Raw genomic sequence first — 17,688 nt, 5'->3', positions numbered from 1 at the left:
TCAGGTTTAGTCCTCTCATATAAGGAAAGATATAGTGGCATTGGAGGCAGTCCAGAGAACGGTCACTTGGCTGATCCTCGGGATGGTGAGTCTGTCTTATGAGGAGTGGTTGAGCAGATTGATCCTGTCTTCATTAGCGTTTAGAAGAATTAGAGGTGACCTGATTGAAACATAGAAGATTCTTGGGGGACCTTGACAGGGTAGATACAACAAGGTTGTTTTCTGATGTGGGAGACCCTCGTCTCAGAATACAGAGTTGCATATTTAAGACAAACGTGAGGAATTTCTTCTCTGACAGAAGTGAATCTGTGGAATTCTTTCCCACAGAGGGCTGTCGAGGCTGGCTCATTAAATTTATTCAGAATTGAGATAGACAGGTTTTTTTTGTAAATATATTTATTAACAAATTTTTTAAAACTTTTTTACAAACATAAAATTATTGAAAAATACAATCAATAACAAATATCAGTACAATAAAAAGAAAACAAACATAAAAACAATACAATACTGTCTCCTAACTACTAACCTACCCAATAATACAAAACAAACCCTAACACTCTGCAAAGCAACACCAAAAAAAAGAAAGAAAAGCAAAAAAAAACACAATACACAACAACTCTGCTCGGCACAAAGCTCCCAAACAGAGGAATGGGAGCATTGTATATAAACCCATATTAACTCAGGAGACCCCCTCCAGGGCCCAGGACTTGACAAATCTAACCATCCTGGTTAAACAAACGCCCTAGTTAAGACAACTGACAAATCATTAGTCACTGGAAACTTGATAGTTAGGGGACAGATAGGAGGTTCTGTGGGGACGAGAGAGACTCACAGTTGGTGTGTTGCCTCCCGGGTGCCAGGGTCCGTGATGTCTCTGAGCGTGGTTTTGGGATCCTTCGGGAGGAGGGAGAGCAGCCCCAAATCGTGGTCCACATTGGCACCAACGACATAGGTTGGAAGAGAGATGGGGACTGGAGGCAGAAATTCAGGGAGCTAGGATGGAAGCTTAGAGCTAGGCGAAACAGAGTTGTTTTCTCTGGTTTGCTGCCCGTGCCACATGCTGGTGAGGTGCGGAATAGGGAGAGAAAGGAGTTGAACACGTGGCTACAGGGATGGTGCAGGAGGGAGGGTTTCGGGTTTTTGGATAATTGGAGTTCTTTCTGGGGTAGGTGGGACCTCTACAAGCAGGGTGGTCATCATCTAAGCCAGAGGGGTACCAATATCCTGGGAGGGAAATTCGCTAAAGCCATTAAGGTGGATTTAAACTAATCCAGCAGGGGGATGGGAACCAAAATTGTAGAACAGATACAGAAGAGGATGAGAGTAGGGAATTCCAAAATCAAGTATCTGACACTGGCAAGCGAGAACCTGGTTTGAAGTGTGTGTACTTCAACGCGAGGAGCATCCGAAATAAAGTGGGTGAACTGACAGCGTGGGTTGGTACCTGGGACTTTGATGTTGTGGCCTTTACAGAGACATGGACAGAGCAGGGACAGGAATGGCTGTTGCAGCTTCCGGGATTTAGATGTTTCAGTAAGAACAGAGAAGATGGTAAAAGAGGGGGAGGTGTGGCATTGTTGATCAGGGACAATATTACAGTTGTAGAAAGGATGTTTGGGGACTCGTTAACTGAGGTAGTATGGGCTGAGGTTAGAAACAGGAAGGAGCGGTCACCTTGTTGGGAGTTTTCTATAGGCCTCCGAATAGTCCCAGAGATGTCGAGGAAAGGACAGCAAAGATGATTCTCGATAGGAGTGAGAGAGACAGGGTAGTTGTCATGGGGGACTTCAACTATCCAAATACTGACTGGGATCACTACAGTACAAGTACTATAGATGGGTCAGTTTTTGTCCAGTGTGTGCAGGAGGGCTTCCTGACACCGTATGTAGACAGGCCTACAAGGGGCGAAGCCACTTTAGATTTAGTACTGGGTAATGAGGCTGGCCAGGTGTTAGATTTGGAAGTAGGTGAGCACTTTGGAGACAGTGATCACAATTCTGTTAGGTTTACTTTAGCGATGGAAAGGGATAGCTGTACTCCACCGAGCAAGAGTTACAGCTGGGGGAAGGGAAATTACGATGCAATTAGGAAAGATTTAGGAAGCGTAGAATGGGGAAGGAAAATGCAGGGGATGAGCACATTAAAAATGTGGAGCTTATTCAAGGAAAAGCTCCTGTGTGTCCTAGATAAGTATGTACCTGTCAGGCAGGGAGGAAGACATAGAACGCATGAGCCGTGGTTTACTAAGGAAGTGGAATCCCTGGTCAAGAAGAAGAAGAAGGCTTATGTTAGGACAAAATGTGAAAACTCAGTTAGGGTGCTTGAGGGTTATAAGGAAGTCAGGAAAGACCTAAAAAGAGAGCTCAGAAGAGCCAGGAGGAGACATGAGAAGTTGTTGGCGAATAGGATCAGGGTTAACCCTAAGGTTTTCCATAGGTATGTCAGGAATAAAAGAATGACGAGAGTTAAATTAGGGCCAATCAAGGATAATAGTAGGACGTTGTGTGTGGAGTCAGAGGAGATAGGGGAAGCACTAAATAAATATTTTTCGACAGTGTTCACTAGAGAAAATGAAAATGTTGGTGAGGAAGATACAGAGATATTTGCATCTAGACTAGAAGAGATTGAAGTTCACAAGGAAGAGGTATTAGAAATACTGCAGAGTATGAAAATAGACAAGTCCCCTGGGCTGGATGGGATCTAGGAGAAAGTGAGGACTGCAGATGCTGGAGATCAGAGCTGAAAATGTGTTACTGGAAAAGCGCAGCAGGTCAGGCAGCATCCAAGGAGCAGGAGAATCGACATTTTGGGCATGAGCCTGTCTTCAGGAATCCTTCCTGAAGAAGGGCTCATGCCCGAAATGTCGATTCTCCTGCTCCTTGGATGCTGCCTGACCTGCTGCGCTTTTCCAGCAACATATTTTCAGCCCGGATGGGATCTATCCTAGGATCCTCTGGGAAGCAAGGGAAGAGATTGCCGAGCCTTTGGCATTGATCTTCAAATCATTATTGTCTACAGGAATAGTGCCTGAAGACTGGAGGATAGCAAATGTGGTTCCCTTGTTCAAAAAGGATAGTAGAGACAACCCGGGTAATTATAGACCAGTGAGTCTCACTCCAGTTGGTGGTAAAGTGTTGGAAAAGGTTATAAGAGATAGGATTTATAACCATCTAGAAAAGAATAATCTGATCAGGGACAGTCAGCACGGTTTTGTGAAGGGTAGGTCGTGCCTAACGAATCTTATTGAGTTTTTTGACAAAGTGACCAAACAGGTAGATAAGAGTAAACTGGTTAATGTGGTGTATTTGGATTTCAGCAAGGTGTTCGATAAGGTTCCCCACAGTAGGCTATTGTACAAAATGTGGAGGAATGGGATTGTGGGAGACATAGCAGTTTGGATCAGTAATTGGCTTGCTGAAAGAAGATAGAGGGTGGTGATTGATGGGAAATGTTCATCCTGGAGTCCAGTTACCAGTGGTGTACCGCAAGGGTCGGTGTTGGGTCCACTGCTGTTCGTCATTTTTATAAACGACCTGGATGAGGGCTTAGAAGGGTGGGTTAGTAAACTTGCAGACGACATTAAGGTCGATGGAGTTGTGAATAGTGACAAAGGATGTAGTAGGTTGCAGTGAGACATAGATAGGATGCAGAGCTGGGCTGAGAGGTGGCAAATGGAGTTTAATGTGGACAAATGTGAGGTGATTCACTTTGGTCGGAGTAATCGGAATGCAAAGTACTGGGCTAATGGTAAGATTCTTGGGAGTGCAGATGAGCAAAGAGATCTCAGTGTCCATGTACACAGATCCCTGAAAGCTACCACCCAGATTGACAGGGTTGTTAAGAAGGCATACAGTGTTTTGGCCTTTATTAATAGAGGGACTGAGTTCCGGAACCAGGAGGTTATGCTGCAGCTGTACACAGCTCTGGTACGGCCACATTTGGAGTATTGTGTACAGTTCTGGTCACCGCATTATAAGAAGGATGTGGAAGCTTTGGAAAGGGTGCAGAGGAGATTTACTGGGATGTTGCCTGTTATGGAGGGAATGTCTTACAAGGAAAGGCTGAGGGACTTGAGGCTGTTCTCGTTAAAGAGATGAAGGTTGAGAGGTGACTTAATAGAGACATACAAGATAATCAGAGGGTTAGATAGGGTGGACAAGGAGATCCTTTTTCCAAGTATGGGGACAGTAAACATGAGGAGACGCAACTTTAAATTGAGGGGAGGTAGGTATAAGACAGATGGTAGTTTCTTTACTCAGAGAGTAGTAAGGGTATGGAACGCTTTGCCTGCAACAGTAGTAGATTCGCCAGCTTTAAGTACATGTAAGTTGTCATTGGACAGGCATATGGACGTACATGGAATAGTGTAGGTGGGATGGGCTTCAGATTAGTATGACAGGGCGGCGCAACATCGAGGGCCGAAGGGCCTGTACTGCGCCATAATATTCTATGTTCTATATCTATTTCCAAATAACTCGCTTAGGGCTGCCCTGTCTTATAAAAATGGTCTGTTGTGTAGTGCACCATGTTTGTGAAAAAGTCCAAGGGAATGTGCTCCATAATTAATGTCTGCCGTCCCAGCAAGCCCGGCGGGTTCTCAGACACCCAGTTCATCAGAATGATCTCTCATGCACAGTGTGCAAGAATATTAAATAGTTTCTTCCCATGCCCGTCTAAAGATGGTAAATTCGGTAGACCTAAGAGGAGAGATATCGGGTCTACTTTGACTTCAGTCCTCAATCCCCTCCCTATCTCTCCCGCCACAGCGCTCCAATAAACACCGAGCCTGTGGCATGTCCAGAAGCAATGGGTAAGAGTACCGACACTTATTTTACATTTGGGGCACACTGAAGGTGCCCCTTTTTTAAACTTGGCCAGACGGTCTGGTGCCAGATGAGCCCTGTGCAGAACTTTTAACTGTGTAGCACACGTCCTGTTACAGATTGAGATCTTTCAAGTATTCTCCCATATGTTCTCCCATGTTTCAGAAGAGATCTCCACTCCCAGCTCTTGCTCCCAGACCTCACACAACCGGTTAATATCCTGCCAGGCCCTGCCACCCAACAGGCGATAGAGGGCACTAACCGAAAGGGTGCTTGTGGGGCGTAGCAACAAACTCTCTGGATCGGGCTTGTAGGGCTTAGTGAGAAATGTAGTCGTCTTCTGGATGAAATCCCTAACCTGAAAAAAATGGAAAAGGTCTCTGCTGGGCAACCCGTATTTGCAGCTCAGTTACTCAAAAGACACCATCACCCCCCCCCCCCCCCCCCCCCCCCCAAACGAGTCTCCCAAACTAGAAACTCCTCTCGCTGCCCATAGTCTGAACCCGGAGTCCATCACCCCTGTTCAGAACCCTGGCATGCCAACTATAGGTGTAAGTGGCAAAGTCTTGGATAAACAACCCTCACTCTGACACATCACCCTCCATGCCTTGACTGTACTAATGACAATGGGGTTCTGGCAGTGGTCCATAACTGTCCTCATCTTATCCATGAACAACAGGATGGCAGAAATTAGTTATGGAGCACATTCCCTTGGACTTTTTTACAAACATGGTGCACCACACAACAGACAAGAGGGCACTTTGCCTGGGAGGCCTCAATATCCAGCCATATTGAGTTTGGATTGTTACCTACCCAATCACAGACCAAGGACAGCAGGGAACTCAATTGATACCTCCTGGTGCCTGGGAAATCAACTCCTCCCCCTCCCTGAGGCAACTGCAATTTAGTAAGTTTGATGAGGGGCTTCCCATGATGCCAGACAAAGGAACCAAACCACCCCATAAGCTTCCGCAGCGTTGACCTGGGAAACATTATCGGGAGCATACGCATGGGATAAAGAAAACTAGAACATTCATCTTTTAATGAGAGATATTCGGCCCAGCCGTGAAATTGGAAGAGCCTCCCATCTCTGGAGATCTGGCCTAATATTGTTGAGCAAGTGAGCAACGTTATTCCAAAATAACAGATCAAACTTGGGGGTAATAAAAATGCCTAGGTACTGGAACCCTGCCCGTGACCCTTAAAAGGGAACTGAGGGCCACCTTCAACTTCTGGCACATCCTTAAGGTTCCCCAAAGGCATAGCCTCCAATTTTGCAAAGTTCACCTTATTTCCTGAAATAGCCCCAAATGAATTGACACATTGTATCAAATGGGGTGCGGAGGTCATCGGGTTCGATAAAAACAGAAGGACATCATCCGCATTCAGTGTAATCTTGTGTGCCCTCGATCCCACTTCCGGAGCGGTTATGTGGACGTTCTGACGAATGGCCGCTGCCAGCGGCTCTATCACCAACATAAATAACAACGGTGAGAGGGGGCAGCCTTGCCGACTACCCCTACCAATCCTAAAATTCCCAGAGTTCACCCCGTTGGTGATGACTGCGGCCAGGGGGTGGTGATATAAAACCTCCACCCACCTCGCAAAGACTCCACCCAACCCAAACTATTCTAAGACATAAAAAAGATACGGCCATTCCACTCGGTCAAATGCTTTCTCTGCATCTAAGGAAATCACTAACCCCTGAATCGATCGTTGCTGACAAACTTGGACCACATTCAGTAACCTTCTAATATTATTATAGGATCTACGGCCCCTTAAAAAGCCTGTCTGGTCCTCTTTAATAATATGGGGCAACACCCTTTCCCATCTCAGCATCACGATCTTGGACAGACTCTAAAAATCTGAATGTAATAGAGAGATGGGCTTGTATGAAGCACAATCCTCAGGAACCTTCCCCTTCTTAAGAACTGAGGAAATATTAGCTTCTCTCAAAGATGGTGGTAGGCGTTCATGCATATAGGAGCGATTGTACATCTCCAACATCGACCCTGACAGAATCCCTATAAACTCCTTATAAAACTCACCCGGGAGACCATCAGGGCCAGGCGCTTTCCCACTCTGAAGTTGCCTAGCTGCCTCCTGTATTTCCTGAACTGTCAAGGGGGCATTAAGGAGAGAGGCCTGTTCCAAAGTTACACCCGGGAGGTCCAGTTCTTAAAAAAGGTCTCCATTTTAGCCCTCCTGTCCTCACAACCTTCAGACCGATACAATTCAGAGTAAAAGCTCCGAAAAGCCTCATTAATCTTTTTAGCATCGTATGTAAGGACCCCGGCGCTGTCTCTGATTGCAGTAATGGATTGGGGAGCACGCTTTTTCCTAGTCAGGTATGCTAAATACTTTCCTGGCCTATCCCCATATTCGAACAGCCTCTGTCTAGCAAAAGCAAGTTCTTTCTTTGCGTTCTGTGTCAGTATTGAATTCAAGGCAGGCCGAAGGGCCGTGATCCGCTGTAGCTTAGTCACCGAATACTGTGCAAAATGTGCTGCCTCTGCGGCTTTTAACTGCGTCTCAAGTAGACGCTGCTGTTCCTCCTTCTGTCATTTCCGGCTTGCCGAATGGGAAATAGCTAATCCCCTAGCAAAGGCCTTAGCAGTCTCCCATAGCATGGACGGACTACTAGCCGTGCCTGAGTTGATAATCAAGAATTCCTGAAATTCCTTCAAAAAGTATTCTACAAATTTGAAATCCTTAAGGAAAAAAGGGTCCAAACACCAGTGCCGCAAACTTAACCCTTCACTCTTGGCCTTAACCTCCAACTATACTGCCGCATGATCAGAGATAGCTATATTCCCAATTTTACAACCCATAATCGAATAGAGAAGGGCCGAGGGAGCCAGAAAGAGGTCAATCCTCGTGTGACATTTATGTGGGTTCGAAAAGAAGGTGAAGTCCCTGCTGGTAGGGTGAAGACATCTCCAAATATCCACCAGCCCCAACTCCTCGCATAAGTCAAACCACCTGCTTGGCCTGTGAAGAAATAGTTGGGGGCCCACAAGGCATCCTGCCCACTGTCGGATCCAAAAGACTCCCCCTCCCCCCCATAATAATGTGCCGTGTTCCAAAAATACTCAACTTAGAGAAAGCACTCATCAAAAATTTGAGGGGATGCGCCGGAGGACAGTAGACATTTAAAATGCCATATTCCTCCCCATGTATCAGGGCTTTAAGTATCACAAACCGTCCCTGCTCATCTTTCACCTGCTCTAACAATGTGAATGGAAGATTTTTCTGGATAAGTACTGCCACTACCCTACTTTTAGTAGTAAAGGATGAAAAGAATACCTGGCCATAACCCCCCTGTTGTAATTTCAGGTGTTCCCCATCATCAAGATGGGTTTCCTGCAACAAAGCGATATCAACCCTTTCTCTCTCAAGGCGAGAAAACACTTTTTTCCCTTTAACAGGCGAATGGCTTCCCTTAATGTTCCAGGTGCACCATTTAATAAGACCATTTAATATCCCCTTTCAGAGACCCTTGAACCTCCTCGGAGGGAGAACCCTGCTTACAAAGCGCCGAGCATAAGTAAATGAAGACTCGTAGAGTCGAAGAACTATATACACAAAAACTACTCTATCATAACTATAAACAATTATTACTACCAAAAAGCTACAAAGAAAACCAATTATAGAACCTTGAATGGAAGACTCTTCCCCTGCCCATAGGGGGCACTCCCCCTACCCATCCCCTCCTTCACAGCTCCTTCAAACCCGGACTGTGCCCCAGCCTTAGGCCAGAAAAAAAAACAAGGAGCTGATCCTTAACTGAAAAGACCAAGTCAGGATGAGCCCTCCACACATCCCTGGCTTCATGTCACCCCGACTTGTGACTAAAAGAGAAACGAACCAATCAGAAAAAAATGGGGGAGAGACAACAAAGAACATCCACAAAATTTCCCATCAGAAAATCCAGTTATTAAAAAAAGGAACAACTTATTCCAAGGTCTTTTCCCCCCTTTCCAAAAAGGAAACTATTAGGGAGAAAGAAAGGAATAAAGACGAAAGGGAAAACATGGGGAAAGATAGAAAATAGACCAAACATTAACCATATTCTTCAGGCCAATCTGTCTGTTTTAAAGTATCTACGAAGTTTGTAGCCTTATCCGCCGAGTCAAATGTATAAACCGAGTCCTCATGGCTGAAATGAAGTACTGCGGGGTAGCTCATGGAGTACTGGATGCCCGGGTTCCTCAGCCTCTTTTTAACTTCATCGAAGGACTTCCTCTTTCAAATTACAGCTGCTGAAAAATCCTGGAAAAACATGATTTTTGACCCCTTGTACAGCAGCGCCTGTGGATCTTTTCCCAGTAATCTGGAAGCTTCTGTGACTTTTTGCTTGTCCTTATATGAATGGAAGTGCACTAGGATGGGCAGGGATGCTGCACCGGCCCTGACCTGTGCACTGTAACCCGATACACCCTTTCAATCTGATGCCTGCTGGACTCGATGTGAAGGCCCAAAAACTTACGCAGCCAGTTTTCAAACTAGCTGACTGGCTGCTCACTTTCCTCACCTTCAGGGAGCCCGCCAGTTTGTAGATTTATCCTCCGACCTCGATTTTCAAGGTAAGTCTCTCCATCGCTGCAGCCAATTCCTGTGAGTCTGTCTCGTCCCCAAGGGGCTCAGGAGAGGCTGCTGCTGCTGTCTCTGGTGTGGTAGGTGCTGCAGGGGAGTGTCCTCCCTGCTGCTGTTTGTTTGCTCCTTTTCCCTTTGGCATCCTTCCCACTCCCAAATATTAACAAATATGTGTTCTGTAAGGTTTGAAACTAATAATTCCACCACATACATTGGCCAGGGATGGCAAAAAACACCAGTATACCTTGGCTGTTAGGCAGAGCTGTCCACAGCAGTTCTACAGAATTGCCACCATCTTGCCGAGTCTCGACATGAACAGGTTTTTAATCAGGAAAGGATTGAGGGTTATGAGGAAAGTGGGGTTGAAGGTTATCAGATCAGCCATTATCTAATTTCAGGGTGGAACAGTCTCAATGGGCTGAATGGCAGGTGGTCTCGTGGTCAGTCAGTAGAATGTGTCTGTACTCCTTTCTGAAGGGAATATAGGAGATTGTGACTCTAACTGCTTGGTCTTTGAGGAATCATTTGGTCAGTTTAATAAAAAAGCCATTTACTTGTCCCTTGCCTACATCCATCACCAACCCAATTACTGTCCTCAGGTAATGGCACTGAGAGGTACACCAGTTAATGCAGAGTGACTCACTAAATCACACAAACTGTAAACTGCAGGCAAGCTTTCTGAAGCAGAACTGAATGGCAACATCATTATCAACACAATCATCACGGAGAGACAGGGAACATTGTGAGGGAATCTAATTGGAACCTGAATCAGATTAAAGCCCATTTTCTAATTATGGCCTTGGGTTATTTAAAATGAATGAATAAAGTCATTCTTCACTGTTTTATCTTGATGTTGAATTCATAAAAACAAAGAGAACTTGTTGATGTACTGCAGCTGGTTTGAAGCCATCGCTGACCAGTTCAGCTCAAAATAATTTCAAAAGTGATCAACATTCACTGATCAGAAAACAGAGGATAGTGCACACCAGCACATTAGAACACAGGTTTGACCACAGGAGATAGTAATGCCCATTCTGGGAGTGTTTGATGGGGACGGTGTAGAGGGAGCTTTACTCTGTATCTAACTCCATGCTGTCCCTGTCCTGGGAGTGTTTGAGGGGGGAAAGTGTAGAGGGAACTTTACTCTGTATCTAACCCCGTGCTGTCCCTGTCCTGGGAGTGTTTGATGGGGGACAGTGTAGAGGGAGCTTTACTCTGTATCTAACCCCGTGCTGTCCCTGGGCTGGAAGTGTTTGATGGGGACAGTGTAGAGGGAGCTTTACTCTGTATCTAACTCCGTGCTGTCCCTGTCCTGGGAGTGTTTGATGGGGACAGTGTAGAGGGAGTTTTACTCTGTATCTAACCCTGTGCTGTCCCTGTCCTGGGAGTGTTTGATGGGGACAGTGTAGAGGGAGCTTTACTCTGTATCTAACCCTGTGCTGTCCCTGTCCTGGGAATGTTTGAATGGAACAGTGTAGAGGGAGCTTTATTCTGTATCTAACCCCGTGCTGTCCCTGTCCTGGGAGTGTTTGATGGGGACAGTGTAGAGGGAGCTTTACTCTGTATCTAACCCCGTGCTGTCACTGTCCTGGGAGTGTTTGATGGGGACAGTGTAGAGGGAGCTTTACTCTGTATCTAACCCCATGCTGTCCCTGTCCTGGGAGTGTTTGATGGGGACAGTGTAGAGGAGTTTTACTCTGTATCTAACCCCGTGCTGTCCCTGTCCTGGGAATGTTTGAATGGAACAATGTAGAGGGAGCTTTACTCTGTAGCTAACCCCGTGCTGTCCCTGTCCTGGGAGTGTTTGATGGGAACAGTGTAGAGGGAACTTTACTTTGTATCTAACCCCATGCTGTCCCTGTCCTGGGAGTGTTTGATGGGGACAGTGTACAGGGAGCTTTACTCTGTATCTAACCCCGTGCTGTCCCTGTCCTGGGAGTGTTTGATGGGAACAGTGTAGAGGGAACTTTACTCTGTATCTAACCCCGTGCTGTCCCTGTCCTGGGAGTATTTGATGGGGACAGTGTACAGGGAGCTTTACTGTGTATGGAACCAGTTTTGGGGGAATGTTTGATGGGTACGGTGTAGAGAAATTTGATGCATATTTGTCCCTTGGCCAAAACTTGGTCACTATACTGTACACTTTGTGTGACTTTGTAGCTGAATCTCTGAGCCCAGTCCATACAGAAGCTGGAGAATTGGATCATTGCTGGATTTCTCCAACTGACAGCCAGACTACTACGACCACTAGGAATCATAACAGCACACAAACCAACAGCCACTCTCAGACAACAACTCACCAGGACAAAGGACCCGATACCCAGCATGAGCAAAACCAATGTAGTGTACAAAATCCCATGCAAGGACTGCACAAAACACTACATAGGACAAACAGGAAGGCAGCTAACAACCTGCATCCATGAACACCAACTAGCTACGAAACGAAATGACCAGATAGCCTTAGTAGCCACACACACAGATGACAAGCAACATGAGTTCGACTGGGACAACACTACTATTATAGGACAAGCAGCATCCAAGGAGCAGGAGAATTGATGTTTCGGGCATGAGTCCTTCTTCAGGAATTAAGAAGGGCTCATGCCTGAAACGTCGATTCTCCTGTTCCTAAGATGCTGCCTGACCTGCTGCGCTTTTCCAGCAACACATTTTCAGCTCTGATCTCCAGCATCTGCAGTCCTCACTTTCTCCTATTATAGGACAAGCCAAACAGAAAACAGCCAGGGAATTCCTAGAGACATGGCACTCATCCACAGATTCAATCAATAAGCACATCGACCTGCACCCAATATACCCACCACTGCAACGGACAGCTGGAACTGACAACCAGAAGCGGCAGAGACAAATCACCATAAATGCCAGAGGAAAGATCACAGAAGCACTTCACAGAAGACTCCCAAGCTCTGAGGATGTCACCTAGACAGGGGACGAAACGTCTGCAACACAAATTCCCAGCTCGGCGAACAGAACCACAACAACGAGCACCTGAGCTACAAATCTTCTCACAAACTTTGATTAACCATGTAAATTGAAGCGATTGTGAAGACACACTATCGATCATTTAAAAACTTGTTCTGCCTTTTTAACCTCAGAGGTTATTGATTGATCTAACTTTGATCACTCATTTAAATTACAAGATTTAAATCGTTCATATCTAGAAAAATTGTCCAGCTGTTGTACCCTGTTGCAAAATTTGTCGTTTTAGCAATCTTGTATTTCAAAGATCTGTTTTCTATCTGCCAATTTTTCAATGTACACATTTCTTTCAACCATTGTGCAAGAAACTCTTGTTAAAGATTCATGCTCTATCTATTGATTGGGAAATCAATAGTCCATTAGCTGTCCAAAACATTCTGCTGTCAAACATCTATTTCACCATTGAAGTCTAAATTCAGAAAATGTGAGGAACTAGATACAGCCTGTGATATTATAGAAGACAAAATAGGTGTTAATCTAATCATAATGGAAATACATTAGAAACTGGCAGTGTTTTTTTAAGTGAAGGTGAACATATTCTGGTGATAAATGGGTTGTCTTTTGTTACCAATGGAGTTCAATGGTGTTACTTTTCTTTGACAATAGGCAGTTGTTCATTTTATTTCAAATAGCTGACACCTCCGTATGAACCTCCTTTCACCCACTCTACCGTTCCAGTCTTTCACAGACTCAGAGAAATCCGCGGTCTGTCTGCTCAGTCCCAGGTATTGCCATGGGAGACAGCAGCAAATATCTGACTTCACAGTAACATAGTTCCAGGGTCTGAATCACAGTCTGTTCACATTTGCCATGTACACTGCAGTGAATTAAAATCTTCACACACTCACTGAATTATTACAGTGCACAAGGTGACCATTCAGTCCATCGTGCCTGGACCAGCCCTTCAAATGAGCCTCATTGCCCCGTGAAAATTCTCCTGCCTTTTCCCCATTACCCCGCTCACCATTTCAACCCAGATAACCAAGCAGTGCCCTCTTCAGTGCCTCTATTGAAGCTGCCTCCACCACATTTCAGGGCAATGCATTCCAAACCCTAACTACTCGCTGAGTGAAAAAGAATGTTCTCTCATCATGCTTGCTTCCTTTCCATATCGCTTCAAACCTGTGCACCTCTCGTTCTTGTTCCTTTCACAAACAGAAACACAAACTTTTCCCAGCTCCTTCCTCCAGGCCAATCATGGTTTTGAAAACCTCTCTCAGATCTCCCTCTCAGCCTCTTCTCCAAAGAGATCTGTCCCAACTTTTTCTATCTGTCCTCATCACTGACATTCCTCATTCTGGAACCTTCCTTGTAAATCACCTCCATAATCTCCCAATGCACTCACATCTTTCCTATAATGTGATTCCCCCCCACATCTGTACATAATACTCCAACTGAGGTCTAACCGGAAATTTAACATCAACTCCTTGCTCTTGTACTCAATGCCCTTAATAAGGCTGAGGAGACTGCGCGCTTTATTAACTGTTCTCTCCCTCTGTTCTGCTATGTTCAATAATCTGTGCATTTATACTGTCAGCTTCCTCTGCTCCTGCACCCCACCTTTAGAATTGTACCCCCTATTTTATATGGGCAGGCTGAACATTAAAAGATAAAGTGCATTGCCTCACACTGCTCTGCATTGAGCCTTACCTACCACCTGTCTGCCCACTCCACCCAATGTCTTTTCAGAGCTCCATGCTGTCCTCCCCACAGTTTACAATTCTTCCAAGTTTAGTGTCATCTGCAAACTGTGAACTTGTCCCCTGCACAGCAAGGTCCAGACCGAGGTCAGGAACAGCCAGGACCCCAAGACTGACCCCTGGAACCCCACAGCAGATCTCCCCCCAGCCCAAAACCTTCCTCTCTGACCCTGGTTTATTCGCAAACTGCTGTCTGTTGGCAAAACTACACCAAACTTAAAGAGAAAGGATATACAGTTGAATCTCGATTATCCAAACAAGATGAGCAGATAGTTTTTTTTGGATAACTGATCATTTGGATAATTTGGTAATTTGAGTGCCTGTTATTGACCATTGCTCAGTTATCTGGCAGTGCACACCATAATGCTGTTTAACCGATAACGGAATGCTGTGTGGTCAAACACTGTTTTTACGGGACCTTGAAATCTTGTTTGGATAATCCGAAATTCAGATAATTGATGTATGGATAATCAAGGTTCTACTGTAATTGTTCAAAGATGTTTGGCTGGTTAAACGATTGGAGACAATACAAAAAGACAGCAATGATAATGGAAAAATAAGAAGATGATGGATTAATTGAACAGGAATTTTGCATCAGTCTTTACTGCAGGGAGTACAAGTAATATCCCAGAAGCTGCAATAAATCAGGAAATGGCATGGAGAGAGGAAATCAGGGAAAATACAGTCATTTGAAAAGCATTCTTTGTGCAGTACTCCCTCCAGGGAAAGAAACCTTTTCCTAACACCTCAACAGGCATAGGGCAGCTGTGACTTTAACTCTTAGAATGACAACATTTAGAATGGCTTCATAAATATATGCAGCTTCAAGTAATCTCTTCAGAGTTTTATCCCAACACTCTAGCTACATTTTTCCTTTCTCAGAAGCGATTCTCTATACAACCATCTCCATCCAAGGGATTTTTAAAATGATTTAAAACAAAACAAAACTAAAAATGCAGTCTTCCTGTAAGCGAGGTTGCCTCTAAGCTTAAAAACACTAAATCTGTAAATTTCTAACAGATCCTAGAGCATAATGGCTTACCTTGTTAACTTATGAAATATGCTAAGGTAAATAAAAGTCATCAATGCTGCCAAAGTAGCACTCATGAATCGTTGTAACAGAAATCACCATGTTGACAAAGTACTTAAAAGTTATTTATCAACTTCAGATGCACAGAAACGCCATATGCCATTATCTCACACTTAAATGTAATAATATGAAAATAGATAGACAAAAATCATTCTGTATGTTACACAGCCATGAGCTGAAATTTGCATTATTTTCAGCTTCTGCTTTGCTCACTGGGGAAAGGTTAAATTAAAACAAAACAAAGCTCCCTTGAAGAATCCCACAGCTGAGTCATCCGCTGCAGCTTTGATAATGAAGGATGATATTGAATACCTCACTCAATGTACTTTATTTATGTAGACCTCTTCCTCAAACATTTCCCAACCAAGTGTGTTTCTGTTTCTTCTTCAGATCCTACATTAATAGATTCTCTTTGAGTAGTCTTCCTACAGTGCTCAGGCCCTCCTCAACAGAGAAATCAGTGAAACAATGGATCAACTTCAAAGAGCAAGTGAGATTTGGGATCTCCTTCTCCAATAAATCATTCCCATTTGTGGGAGCTTTATTCTCTTCTAGTCTGCCCTGAAAGAGCAGGTTTAGGTGCAACATAGCTTTCTGAGGCTGGACACCTTCATTCTACAGAAATGAAAGATCTTCAATGTCCTGCTGTATGCCAAAGGATGAGATTGCTTTGGTGAAAATTGATTCATAATGTATGGCAGCACGGTGGCTCTGTGGTTAGCACTGTTGCCTCCCAACACCAGGGACCTGGGTTCGTTTCCTGCCTCGAGCGACAGTCTATGTGGAGTCTGCACGTTCTCCCCGTGTCTGAGAGGGTTTCCTCTGGGTGCTCTGGTTTCCTCCCACAATCCAAAGATGTGCAGGTTATGCTAAATTGCCTATAGTGTCCAGGGATGTTAAGGGTAGGTACATTAGTCTGGGGTAAATGTAGAGTGGGAGGGGAATGTATCTGGGTGAGTTACTCTTTGGAGGGTTGATGTGGACGTGTTGGGCTGAAGGGCCTGTTTCCAAACTGCAGGGATTCTATGTTTCTTATCTGATCAACTCTCCTCATAGGGTCTTTTTTTTTATTAGAGGAGGAGGAGGAGGACGGATGGGAGAAACTACACATGGAGTGTCTTGGGTTTTATCCACAGCCCAAATATATCAGATCACATGCCCAGCCATCCCCGAGTCTGGGTCCACCCCTGCTGAGCCTTCACTCTGCCTATTCACGAGGTACATTTACCTTCTCAGTAGCTCCCTGCTCCTCATTCCCACTGCTCCTGCTGCTGTAGTGACCTCCCAACTCCTGTACTCAATACTCTGACCAATAAAGGAAAGCATACCAAACGCCTCCTTCACTATCCTATCTACCTGCGACTCCACTTTCAAGGAGTTATGAGACTGCACTCCAAGGTCTCTTTGTTCAGCAACACTCCCTAGGACCTCACCATTAAGTGTCTAAGACCTGCTAAGATTTGCTTTCCCAAAATGCAGCACCTCACATTTATGTGAATTAAACTTCATCTGCCACTTCTTAGCCCATTGGCCCATCTGGTCCAGATCCTGTTGTAATCTGAGGTAACCTTCTTCGCTGTCCACTACCCCTACAATTTTGGTGTCATCTGCAAACTTACTAACTGTACCTCTTATGCTCACATCCAAATCATTTATGTAAATGACAAAAAGTAGAGGGCTCAGCACCGATCCTTGTAGCGCTCCACTGGTCACAGGCCTCCAGTCTGAAAAACAACCCTCCACCAATCTTGACGCGCAGTCTTCTGGGTCCTTTCCTTTTTTGAGAATAAGGGAGATATTTGCCTCTTTCAGCGAAGGCGGGAGACAGCCCTGACTATATGAGTAGTTGTACATGTCCATAAATGAACCAGCCAATATTCCTGTAAATTCTTTATAGAATTCAGCTTGAAAGCCATCTGGGCCAGGTGCCTTACCGCTCTGAAGCTGCCTGATTGCGTCAAGTATTTCTTGGCTTGTTAAGGGAACATTCAGGACCGATACCTGTTCCAGAGTTAGGTCGGAAAGGTCAGGATTTTAAAAATGACTGCATCCTCCTAGCTCTATTTTCGCAATCCTGTGATTTATATAAATCAGAATAAAATTTTCTAAAGATTGCATTAATCCTTTTATGATCATGAGTCAGAGTACCCGCACTTTCCTTGATAGATGTGATAGTTTGAGAGGCCTTTCTTTCTTTGCGAGAAATGCTAAGTATCTACCAGGTTTATCGCCAAATTCGTGTAACCTTTGTTTTGCAAATAATATTTCCCTCTTAGCCGTTTGGGTAAGCGTGGTATTTAGAGCTGTCCTAAGGGCCGTAATCCTTTGTAATTTGATAATAGAAGGTCTATCAGCGTATGCTGTTTCAGCTGCTTTTAAGTGAGCTTCGAGCAGGCGCTGTTGTTCTCCCTTTAATTTTTTCTGGGTCGCCAAGTATGAAATAGTCAAACCTCGCGCGTAAGCTTTGATGGTCTCCCACATCATT

The sequence above is a fragment of the Hemiscyllium ocellatum genome, chromosome 17 (assembly GCF_020745735.1).
Source record: "Hemiscyllium ocellatum isolate sHemOce1 chromosome 17, sHemOce1.pat.X.cur, whole genome shotgun sequence".
NCBI lineage: Eukaryota > Metazoa > Chordata > Chondrichthyes > Orectolobiformes > Hemiscylliidae > Hemiscyllium > Hemiscyllium ocellatum.
The sequence above is the reverse complement of the archived record's forward strand: the minus strand, read 5'-3'. Positions refer to the sequence as shown.